The following is a 12396-nucleotide window of genomic DNA, read 5'->3' on the forward strand; positions in this document are numbered from 1 at the left end:
TACATTATTATATGAATAAAATAATTAGATATAAAATTGCAATGATTCTTTTTATTTAAAAGAAAAAACATGACATCTTGGCGTGTAAAAATTGGCAGTTTAGAACTGCGGTGACTGAGTGCATTGATGCAAATAAAAATTTTATTTATTCAATATTCAACGTTAAATCAATATTAAAGTTTTATTGAAATTCAAGTGAAAATGGTAATACATAAAAAAAAATAACAGACGATATATTATTACTGTTGAAAAAAAAATAAAAAGGAAACTAAATTGAGGTCGTGTATATTCGCAATTATTCCGATTATGTGATGTTGAATACAATTCGATGAAATAATAATTTAAAGCTTTGGAGATGTGCTGTGCATGCGTGTGTCTGTTCTTGTTTAACCACAAGAGTTGGTATGTTCGAGATAAATGGCAATGATGGACAGTTGCGATAAAACGTGTAGAAGAACAGGCCATCTCGGAATAGGTGGAAGGAAAAAGAGAGAGTGACGGAGATAGGATATCGGCTGCACCGATTGCGAAGGTGAGGGAAGATTCAAACGGTTGGAAGCGATCCAAAGAGAAGGTATGCGGCGGATAAAAGAGTGGTGGACGAAGAAAAAGAAAGCGGGAGGAGCTGTGGAAGCTGCAACCCCTACAAGTTAATCGCTAAAGAAGAAACTGACAAGACTCGTGGCCGAAGATTTTTGCAACGGTCGTCTAAATGACCAAGAAACGTCAGTAGTTTCGATGCTTAATGCGAATAACATTGTGGCCTTGCGCTTACAACAAACCATCGTAACTTGATAAATGTGCTTGGTGTCTTTTATCATTTGTATTTTTTGTGTGATTACATTTCCTCAAAGAATACTAGTTAAATATTTTGATTTAATATTATAATAAATCTTTGAAAAAGATGACTGTATCAACTAACAATCTTTAACATTAAACAATAAAAGGTACATTCAAGTATTTTATTAAGGACAAAATAATTGAAATTTAAGAAAAGGAATATTTGAATTTTATTTTAAACGTTCAGGATTTGATAAACGAGGCTAATAAAGAAAATATAAAACACGATCGGTTATGCTACACGGCGAATAACGTTTATGGCTTCCGCTTTCGATTAAAAAAATAACGCTTTTGAGAATTCCCATTGAGGTTACAAAGGAAATTGCGCATACCCAGGGGCGGTGGCTTATTAACCATTTTGTTGTTATCATTATAGTACTCGTGTATAATTTCAAGTTACGCGCAGCCTACTTTATTTTAATTATTCTTTTATGCTCGCCCTCACGCCCAGCGTTCGTCCAGGGCCTGGGGTGAAAAAGGACGAAAGGAAAAGAGGAGGCAGAGACGGGCGCCGGTTTTATTTTCGTTGTTTCGCGGCTACCACGTGTACGTGCAGTAGAGCAGAATTCAGAGATCCGGCGGCACGACGGCCGGCATTTATTGTGGCCACCCCGAGGGTGCATTTATATTCATAAGCATAATGGGGCATCGTGATATATGCGCCCGCGCCTTGGTTAAGAATGTCCCTTCGCTCTTTCGTCATTATTAATTCCGCGTACCGCCGCGACCGCGCTTGCCAACATTTCCCGTAAAAATATGTATGTCTTTTATTCTTTGACTAAACGCGGCGATGAGCCTCTACTCTAATCGTAAGTTGTAACTGATGTTATCTTGAGGAACATCCGCCAACAGTATTTCCCTCAAGGACCCGTGCACCTGTGCACTTCGTACTTCGCAACGTACTTGTTATGTTCCTGCCCCATCCGGTTGTATGAGTTATATCATAGTTCCACGCGTTACTCCACATCTCTCATGGAGGTATCCACTCTATCGTCTATAAATTTTGTATCGAATTTGAAAGTATAATCTTTAAGAAATGTGGAAATAATTTTTGAAAATTTAATTAAACCTCACTTTCTCTTTCGCAACTTTTGAATTTTCTCAATTAAATGATAATCAAAGTTCAAACTGAGAATATTAAAATGAAATAATTTTAATAATTATGGAAACGTACTAAAAAATTAATATAAGTTGAACTTTATGTAAAACATAATAGTTTTTTAAATAGATATATATGCATGCAATATATATGTGTTATTCGTAAACTTAATGACTTAAAAGTTTTATGAAAACATTTAACAGAATGAGAAAATAAAGAAGAAAGTGTAAAGAGGAAGGATATAAAATGATTTTTATATCTTTACGTTAAAAATAATAAGTTTTTAAATAATCTTTTTGTAATTTTGAAATACTTGATTAATTTCGTGAGTCACTGTACGATATATTAAGTAAGGTATATAGCAACAGCGTCGTATCCGCGTAAATTTATTTTCAGCATACATAAATTTCACTAAAAATACTAAGTTAACGGAGCAGCTCTAAAATAACTCGTTAAATTTTAATCAGTTTTCTGGATGCTGTGGTATAAACTTAAGTAAAAAATTACTTGTTAGTTGAATGCCAAAGTAGCATATGATACCTTCTAATAAATTCAAGGAGCGAATATTAATTTTCTTAACCATAATTGGTCTAAATACTTCAAGTTTACGAAAACATTTTGTATTTCAAGAAATAAAAAAGTTTCGAGTCTACTATTAGTCGAAAATAAGAGTTTCTATTTCTCTATTAAAAGTACATATCTTTAAAACTACATACAAAACTACATTTTTTATTAATAAAGAAAATAAACAATGAAAGAAAATAATTTTACCATCCTTTAAATTTTCAAATTCAACATATAGAAATTAAAACTTTCTTGATATGATATTCGAAGATTTTATACCAACTCCGCAAGATGCATTTTATATAAGACAAGCTCCGCACGGAATATTGCAATCCCGACCGTGCGTCTATCATCTTATTTGTTTCGATATATCGTGGAAGTTTCGAATCGATACGCAATTCCGCGTACGGCGCACAATAAGCATACCAAAGTTGCGTCAAGTATGCGAAAGGGATGCTCGATCAAGTAGGCGGCAGATGGTCCCAGTATTATCGACTCTATGCATTGGCTCACGACTGAACAAGTTTAGCGTCTATTATTATACTAAATATATCTACTCGCTGCGCAGCCAGCCTAGGTCAGGCTAATGATGCCGGCAAAGTTTGCATACTGCACGGACAGGTACTACATACATGCAAATGATACTTCCACTACCTAACTTCATTATACATTTGCACACTTAACGATAAGACACACCTTATCTCCAACGGTCAGATGATAAGTGTGCGTTATATAAAATCTAAATTTATTAGAGAGAATGACTCTAATCATCGAAATTTTATATATACAGAAGCAATTACACTATTTCTTCATTCTTCAATTTAAGATTCTCTTTGTAAGAGAAATAATTTGTCTATTTATCTATTTGTCCCTTTAATTGATGAATGAATTCTGTGTTTGTATTTCATTCTTTTCCTTTAATAAATCAGCTCTCAAATTTCTTATGATGTAAAATATAATTGCTACATGATAAGTTGCAACTTAACTTAATAAAAAAGAAAATTGATTTAAAAAAGTGTCGATGGTACAAGATAAATTTGTTCAGATTCTGATCTCGATTAGGCAAATCCTTCTTTGCTTAGTTCGGCCTCTGTTCCTTTTAGTCAAAAAGTTTCAGAAGACCGTTCCATAACTTAGAGATAATCAACGGAAACATTCACCAGAGAGAATACTCAGAGGTAGACTTGAATATCGCGGGTAAAATTATTTTTTACTCGCAAAGTTTCAAGTATCCGTCACAATGTAACTGGGCGGTCCTTAACTGGGTCGCGATGATGGTGTCAGCCACCTTCAGCGGGCAACTAGACGAATCTCATGATTCCACTCGGTAGTACGTAAGACTTCTTCCAGTAAACTTAGCAAGATTGGTTACGTTGCTAAGTATTTTAGCCCCGCGCGCTATAATTTTATGCCACGAAATCATCCGTATCTTTCGCTCGTTATTATCGCAGGCGTTATTATCGGAGGCTTGGATAATTTGTCTATTTATCTATTTGTCCCTGAAGATTTTTGGTGATACAAAAGTATAATATCAAAGTGTGAGAAACGCATATCGCTTATATTCTTCGCGGATATCTTGTTCCGCTAAATTTAAGTGTATGCATATAACTTAACGGCAATTGTATGGATATTTTCGAACGCAACGGACGCGTGAATACGCACAGAATAGATACTTGTACGTGTCGTCGGTATTATATTTAGCAACTGGGAAACAACTAATTCCAACTAGCATTTACGAACCATTTAACTTGGTAACTTGTTCTATCACGCATGTTCCTATTTGTCCTTTAGCAGTCGCGGCATCCGCGTATGTAGATGTATCGGTGCGCGGAGGTGCGATGCAAATACGCGGGCATGCACCGACCTTATCAGAATTATCAGAGAACTGTTTCCTGGCCCTCCCGTATCCGTATGAAGTTCGTGCGCACAATAGACAAAGTTTCCGCGACCCAACGATTATCTCGATTTGAGCCGGCGCACTTGGCGGTGCATACGAATTCTATAGAAATCGCTAAGAGCGAGATACTCCTAAGCGATCGTAAACTCCGGAGAACCGCACGCATGTTACATCTAAGATCTTCAATTCTTATATTTAAAATTGTCTGAAGTCTTGAAATGTCATAAATTAGAGCTGTATTAGTTTCTTAGGACATTACTCAAAATCGTTGTGTCACAAGAACGGAATCATTGCGCCAAATAAAACTCGATATGGATAAAAATGCGGATCGCCGAAAGCAAACATATTTTTAAACCTCTCGCAATACGTAATCTTACGTAAATGATTATAAATCTAACATAGATCGTAGAGTATTAAAGATAACGGCGATAAAAGCTAGAGGTATAATGATGTTTCCAATTAAAACTTGAAAACACACGCTAACGAGAAAATGCAGAACTTGCGTCGAGTTCAAATGGAAAATTAGGTCAGACTGCCATAAAGTTTGCCGGATAAAATATTTGATCGTGTAAAATTTTCCTCTACTTATATCCTATTCTTACCATCACTTCGACATTTCCTTCTATTTTTTTCCCCATCAACGCATTCGCATAGCCATAGTCGTTCGTCTTCGCCTCGTTTTCATTGCATCCGCGTTCATCCGTAAAGGGGAACGTTCTAATTTAATTTAATTCAACAGCAATTATTAACCGAGCGGGCATTATCGCGAAACGAATCAGAACTGGTCGCGTTTCGTTACCGGGGATCTCTGGGCGTGGAGTTTTCATTTCGACGGAAGCTGAAAGTCGCGGCAGGAAGTAGCCATTATTCTTCTCGGACGATATGTGGGGGCGTAATAACGTCGAGGAATTTTCCGAGGACCGTCCGATTTTCCCGCCATACCCTGCGGTCCCCGGTCTCCCAGTCCACGGTTAGTTTTTTCCTCTCGTTTCCCGGCGAGGTGAAACTTTCTCCCCTTTTTCCGTCTTCAAACACGTACAACGCCGACGTAGGGATTCAGCTGTGCGTGAAAGCAGACGGGGCACGAAGTCGGCGAGGAGCTTGGGAGGAATCTTATTGTAGTGGGATTTAAGAGAATTCAGCACGGCACGAAATTCTGAACAGGTCTGGTCTTGCTTAGAAGCGCGCACTTCGTGAAACACCTTGCGGCACCTCGACAAGCGTCTGGCGAAGTGCGTTGAGGGTGAAAGTAGTAGTATATTTCGAAAGTATCGACAAACCGGAATAAAGGGCTTATGACTGTTGCGGATCCTTCACGTTCATTACATATACATTATATTACATATACATTACGGCTAAAAAATTCCAAGATATCTCACGTTTTTGCTAATAATTCCATTTTTTATATATAAAATACAGAGTTGTGAATATTCTATAACTGTTATTACGAAAACATTCAATAAGTTCACAAACTTCCGAAAATTATAATTACGAATAAAAAAATTATAAATAAATTTCTCAAATAGACAAATATCATATATATATCGATCGAAAGCAAAAACATAAGATGTGTTAATATGTTTGAGTGATAATGTACATATATATTATTTTAATAATTTACATTATTTAATATAAAAATGTGATTTTCGCATGAAGCTAAATTTCTGAAAAATAATCGATTTCGTGAGAAGATTCTTGAGCCGGTAATCGAGACTAGTCGTTCGTTCCTTTATTTCGTTCTACGGCAGATCGGATGTGGTAAGAAGCATCTTGTATCTGACAAGGTTTCAATGATAAAAGAAGGATATAGAGTAGCTTGTCCAAGAAAGAATGTTGTGTTTAGACAGGTTATCCTGATTTAGATGGAAGACCATTATATATATATATATATATATATATATATATCAAAATCGTCAAAGTTGCGTGATAAATCATTGATAATGGCAATTGCACCTGTCGCGTCTATATTACCTACGTGTTACAGCGGGCACTAACGTTAAAGTAAACGTCATTTTTATTGCATTATCACGTAATTAAAATGCCAGTTGGCACCGTTTGGCGACACCAATCTCCGCACGGTCGCACAAACGAAATTCCTTCAGCCGTCGCGGCCCTTTTATGCGTTATTAAACGAAGTGGAACCGAAAACATCTATTCTCTCGGTGAAATTTTCTATTACTTTCCACTTCGCCGGTAACCTCTTAATTAATGTATTCACGGACCATTCATATCCTTTTCTGTAAGCTGCGCTATATAAAGCGCAGAGAACTTATGATTCTCGAAGAAAAGAAAGGTACATTCTCCAAAGAGCAAAGATAATTTTGCATAAAATTAATGTCACTTGTTCTCAAGTGTCCCAACAAATCATTGTTAAGCCGTAATTACGCGACGACCTATAAATGTCATTTATACACAGGCACAGCTTAAAGTATACTTTAGAGCATTGCCGTCCAATGTAAAGTACACTGTCATGTACGTTGCACACATATAGCGGTATAAAGCCGCATTTAACAGGATTTTTGGTAGGTCATGCATAAAGTTGTCATAATAAAGTGAGAACTACATGAGAGCAGGCGTGAAAGGGAAACTTCAGCTGAACGCGTCGTCATCAAATAAATTTAGGAAGTATAAATGCGTACGCACCACAAACACCACAAAATACTACTATGTAGAAATAAAAGATTACCTTAAATTTTTCTTAATTAATCTCTACAAAGTAAGTTTAGTAAGTTGAGTTAAAGTCCGCGAAAAATGGAAACGCGCGCGCGCGTGTGTGTGGTGTGGTGTGGTGTGTGTGTGTGTGTGTGTGTGTGTGTGTGTGTGTGTGTGTGTGTGTGTGTAATAAAATAAAAGTGAATATGTAGCTATATAATATAATATACAAACATGCATCATCTCTATTATATTTTTATTCTTTTTTCGTTTAGAGAGAGATTTAAGAATTTTTATAAAGTTTTTATACCTTTTATTTCTTATCACCAGAAATAAACAGAAGTGAATTTTCAAATACACTAGAGAATTTCTTAGAGAGTTATATATGATAATAGTGCGTTTCAGTTCGTGAACAAAATGCGATTCTTCGGCGAGGATTGTGTCGAAGATTAATCACATGGTGACACTACTCGAAGTCCGCGCGTGTCGCGTTTCCTCGAGACAAACGATTGGTAGTGGTCGTATTCGTAGATTCTATCGCTTCGGCGATAAAACCGTCGGGTCTCCTTCGCCATTCTATTTGTAAGGGCGCACCCTCGCTTTTACCCCTTTTCTCAAATCCTCCCTGTTCAATCGGACTGGCCCTTCCGCCCTCTTCCCATCCTCATGATGTTTCCTCTCATTCTTCCTTTTCGGTTCCTGCCTTTTTTTTTTGCCCATCGGGAAGACCAGTAGTCGGCTTGCTACAACGGCTCGGAGCTACAATCGGATTTGTAAGCTCGCTCGTGCGAGGAGAAATGCGTCTGGTCGCACGTATACACGTAGGAATATCGACAGTAAGTAAGCCGAACGAATCATTCGACCGTGACGCACGTCCGCTGTCGCGAAAGAAATGATCACTCGCGTCATACGTAGTTCTTAGATAAACACCGATCACTGTCCAGGAAATACGAGCCTCTTTTATTAAACTTAAGACAGAATCAGGTCAATTTAGTCAACGTATTTGCGATATCATTCGTGTGTTTTCGGCTCACAGTTTACGCCACTTATGCTCTTCTATTTATGGAGATTTCGCTGGATTCCAATTCAATAGATTTACAAATAACAAGTTCCCACCATGTCGAACAGAGGGATAAACAAGCGATTTGGATAAATGCAGCTATATATTTTCTGATTAAAAATAATCATGAATACAGATTAAATATATATTGTGAATCGTGAATGTTTAAACATATATAAACGGTGCATTTTGAAAACCTTTCTGGAAAAAGTAAATCTAAAAATTATTTTGCCTTATAATTTAATTAAGAATACTCTTTATAATAATATTTTAAATTTTAATGTGATATTTGTAAAATATTTTTATTACAGTTAAATTAAAAAAATTAAAGTTAAATTTAAAAAAAATTTTTTAATTAAAAATTAAAAATGTTTTACAAAAGGTAAATAAAAGTAATTAAAACAAGTCACGTTTTCGTACATATTTATCAATGAACATTTTACATTTCAACTTTACATTTCTTCTATTTGTTCTGACACATTTCTCCAGATTTAATTAGTTGAGAGTGCTCTATCCATGGTGACGATCTCTCTAACCACACATATACATCGAAGAGCATCAAACTGGGTGATCAGTTTGATCGTAAACGCGACCGGAAATCAATCTTAGTTGAGTCATGACCGCGAATGCAAACCCCTTGCTCTATATCCCTTAGTATCGTGAACTCTTTGATGAAAGTTTAATTAGTTTACTCGAGATGTGGATAATCGTAATAATCGAGTAAATCCAATTTACATATTTCTTCGTTCCTCTCCCTTCCACCTTATCTCTATAATTTTCGCTTTCGTATTGTTCTAATCGCAAGTATCGAGCTGTTCGTAACCACACAAACAAGATTGTATTTGCAAACTTCGAATAGAGGAATATGTATGATCCTGTACATAGGCGAACATCAAACGCAGGCAAATCCAAAGAGCCATTTAACTGTGAAGAGCAGGAGCTCGACTTAGGTACCGCGGCTTGAACGCAAATAGATAGCCCAGATATTACCCTATCTCTACAAAGGCACTATTTATTCGCATACAACATGTTCGAAAATAAAGTCAATACAAGCAATATTGATGATACATCAATATATTATGATCAATACCATTTCGAGCAGAAACGAGCCATATCATTTAAAATTAAATATATGAAAAATTAATAAAAAAATATCGTACTGGGAATGGAAACTAAAATTTTGACCATATTCCTCTTTGGTGTGGTATTTAATTAAAAGCGGTCGTTAACTTTTGACTTCGCCTCGTTATATCATTTTTCCGTGGTTTGCGTTCTTTCACGGATGAAGAGGTAATATTTAGTACGCAAACTCACGCACTGGGTTTTTACAAATTCACTTTGTAGCAGGAAACATGCGCGGCTCTAATCCCAGACATACCGATGGACATTAAAGTAGTGGAACACGCCGCGTCATTTGATGCCGCACATCATCCTCCCGCGAAGGAACGGCAAAAACGGTGGACTCGCATGCAAATGCAACTCTATACTCTTCTCTTGACACTGATTTTCATCACTCTCCTCGTCTCACAGAATCTCTCCATTTCTCGTATTTATCTGCATATACGTGAATACGCTGCGTACGCGTAACGCGAATAGATCTGTCTGTACGCATCACACATATACCCATTTATCACGTTCGGATCTCATCGCCTTCCGTTTCCATTTCTGAAGGGAACTAATGCTCCTTCATCTGTTCCTTTAGAATCGAGTAGTCTCCAACTCCTACTTTTTTTTCTCTTTCCAACTGATTGACAGACAGTCCAAGAGCGGTAAGCGATGATTAGCATGAGAAAAGCCCTTTCATTTCCATCATGTATGTCACGGTATAACATAATAAGGTCGCCGTTCAGTTAACAAGGAGTATTATGTTTATCATAAAATATGTGGAAATACATGAAGTGACGTGCAGCAGTGAAATATCGATCGAACGTCCAAAACTCGAGATGACATTATCGCGCGCAAATATATCGCAAATATATCATGAATACGACCAAAAATCTGACGCAATCGGACTTTCGGAAAAATTATCGGCTGGTCCGGAGGTCGGTGAGTTCGAAATCGAATAGCCGAAATTCTCGATATCGGCGGACATACGTAGGACCCTTATAAGACCGTTATCGGCGTCGTTAAACCGTCGACTCTAATAGCGATTTCGATATACTTGGGATCGTGTCCCGGTCCCCATCGCCGGGATATCCGCCCGCGAATCCGGGTCCAGCAGACACCCTCTTTCGTGACCTGTCGCAGGATTTGCCGCCCCAATAAAAGGATTAACGGAACGAGGGTTAATCCTATTGGAAGGACCGCTCTCACACTCTTCGTGTTCTTCCTCTTCCAACTGCTTCGCTTCTTCTCTATCCGTATTACAGCTTCGCTGCTCTACCTATATTGCTGTCTGATTAGTGGCTCTGTCCCGTCCCATTGGTCAGGAAACTTCGACGCCGATAACGAACAATTATTTTCGTTTAAACTGTAACCTCGTACTTACCTACCGCTCCAATTTCGATTTGACGCGAGATAATTTGTAACGTGTTGTAATTTGACAATGTATATTTGACAATGTATGCGAATTAAACGTAGCGACGATTAAATATATTTCAACCATTTGATCGTCAATATAAAAATTTCATTTATTCAATAGTTTTGTAACTAATAAATAATTTTAAAGCATAATAATAAAATCACCAAGGAACGCAGAAAGATAAATACAAAATATACAGGTTGCAAATAAAAAATTGACATCTTTAAAACGATAAGTACCTATATTTACATTTGCAATATTAATGTTTATTTTAGGTTGAGATCATAAATAGCTGAATAAATGCGATAAAGAAGATAGAAGGTAGAATTTATATAAATATAGAGTTAAAGAAATATTTATATATATATCGTACAAATATACGAAAAAACGATATAATATACATTTTTCATGTATTCTCATACGCACGTTCATATTACCTATCTGTAATATGAAGATACAAGATTATCGTCTGACATAGTTGGTACGGTGTGAAATATATGGCAGCTAGGGTCGAGGAAGTTTTAGAGAGAATCTATAGGGATATGATCTCGTATATCGAAAAACGATTAAGAATAACCAAACCGGGCGAATATGAGCCAGCCGTAAATTTTCCCAGCAGGATTTGTTCCATTAAATGTGGGGATTATTATTATCGAGGAATATTCAGGATTTCGGTCGGTTGATCGATTGTCGTATTATGTTTACAATGATAGGAGTCCCACGATACTGTACTGGTTAAACTAACGCTATCATGGTTTAATTCAATTTTAATTGTTGTGATGCGATACATATAATCCATCTTGATGATGTATGTTTGATAAGTGATATTTGATACGCATAGATCTGCAAAATTTTAATTTAGATAGAATATTCGAAATATTTTACTATTATCGGCAACGTTTCTCACTCGCTATTTTTTTGATGTTCTTTCGATATTTCAAAAACATCGCTCAAGAAAAAGAGATTAAATTGAATCAGAATTGATGACTAAATGATGACTTTATCGTCGTTCAACAAACATTTATTTTTACTCTCGTAGAATAAGAAATGGAGCACAAACTCGCGCTATGTGCAAAGCGATATCGTTACATACAATTCAGTAATCCGTATCGATTGATTCTCGTCGCGTTCCAAGGAGTGTGATGCCAATTTTAATTTTGCACGTTTTGAGCCAGTCGTCGAAGAAAGAAGTCACATTGGCATGAGAGCTAAGGGCGAAGGTGGAGGAAAAGTGTCGCGATATTTTATGGGAGAAATTCCTCGTCTTTTCTCGTTTTAAAGTCGTCTCTTACGTTTTTTTTCCCCCCTCTTTCAATAGCTTCACTCTCTCTCGTACTTGATTCTGTCTCCGTTGCTATTTCTTTTTGTCTACTTTTCTCCTTCCTTTCTTCTCTTTCTCTCTTCTCCCCCCCCCCTCCGCTCGCATCCCTTGTTGCCGCCCTCGAAAGCTCTTTCTGCTCCAGATATTCCGGCCGAGAGAACGGGCGGTTTCGGTTGTAGGTGGTTTGTGAATTACGAGACGTCGCGGAGAGAACGCGAATAGCGTGGAAATTGTACCGAAGCGATAATCCAACGTTCGGAATGTACGTAGTTACCGCATGCACCGATATACACGCGCGCACATTCGCCAAGTGTAAGAAGATTATAACTCGCGCGTAGGTGAAAACAAACGACTCGAAGGTACACACGTAATACATTTTAAGTCGCGTAATAGAATCACAGGCGCGCATACTGCTCACGACTGCCGTTTTGATTTAAGTGTG

The 12396-nt window shown here is 37.1% G+C and overlaps 2 protein-coding genes across 8 annotated transcripts in view; one reads left to right on the plus strand and one right to left on the minus strand.

Moving 5' to 3' along the window:
- LOC105423659 (adenosine receptor A3) overlaps window positions 1-12396 on the plus strand; it is a 409096-nt gene that overhangs the window by 325007 nt on the left and 71693 nt on the right. The gene's annotated exons all lie outside the window — the stretch shown is intronic.
- Window positions 1-12396, minus strand: part of GluRIB (Glutamate receptor IB) — a 208567-nt gene that overhangs the window by 62261 nt on the left and 133910 nt on the right. The window lies entirely within an intron of this gene.

The sequence above is a fragment of the Pogonomyrmex barbatus genome, unplaced genomic scaffold, assembly GCF_055798465.1.
Source record: "Pogonomyrmex barbatus isolate J1 unplaced genomic scaffold, ASM5579846v1 scaffold2, whole genome shotgun sequence".
Classification (NCBI taxonomy): Eukaryota; Metazoa; Arthropoda; class Insecta; order Hymenoptera; family Formicidae; genus Pogonomyrmex; species Pogonomyrmex barbatus.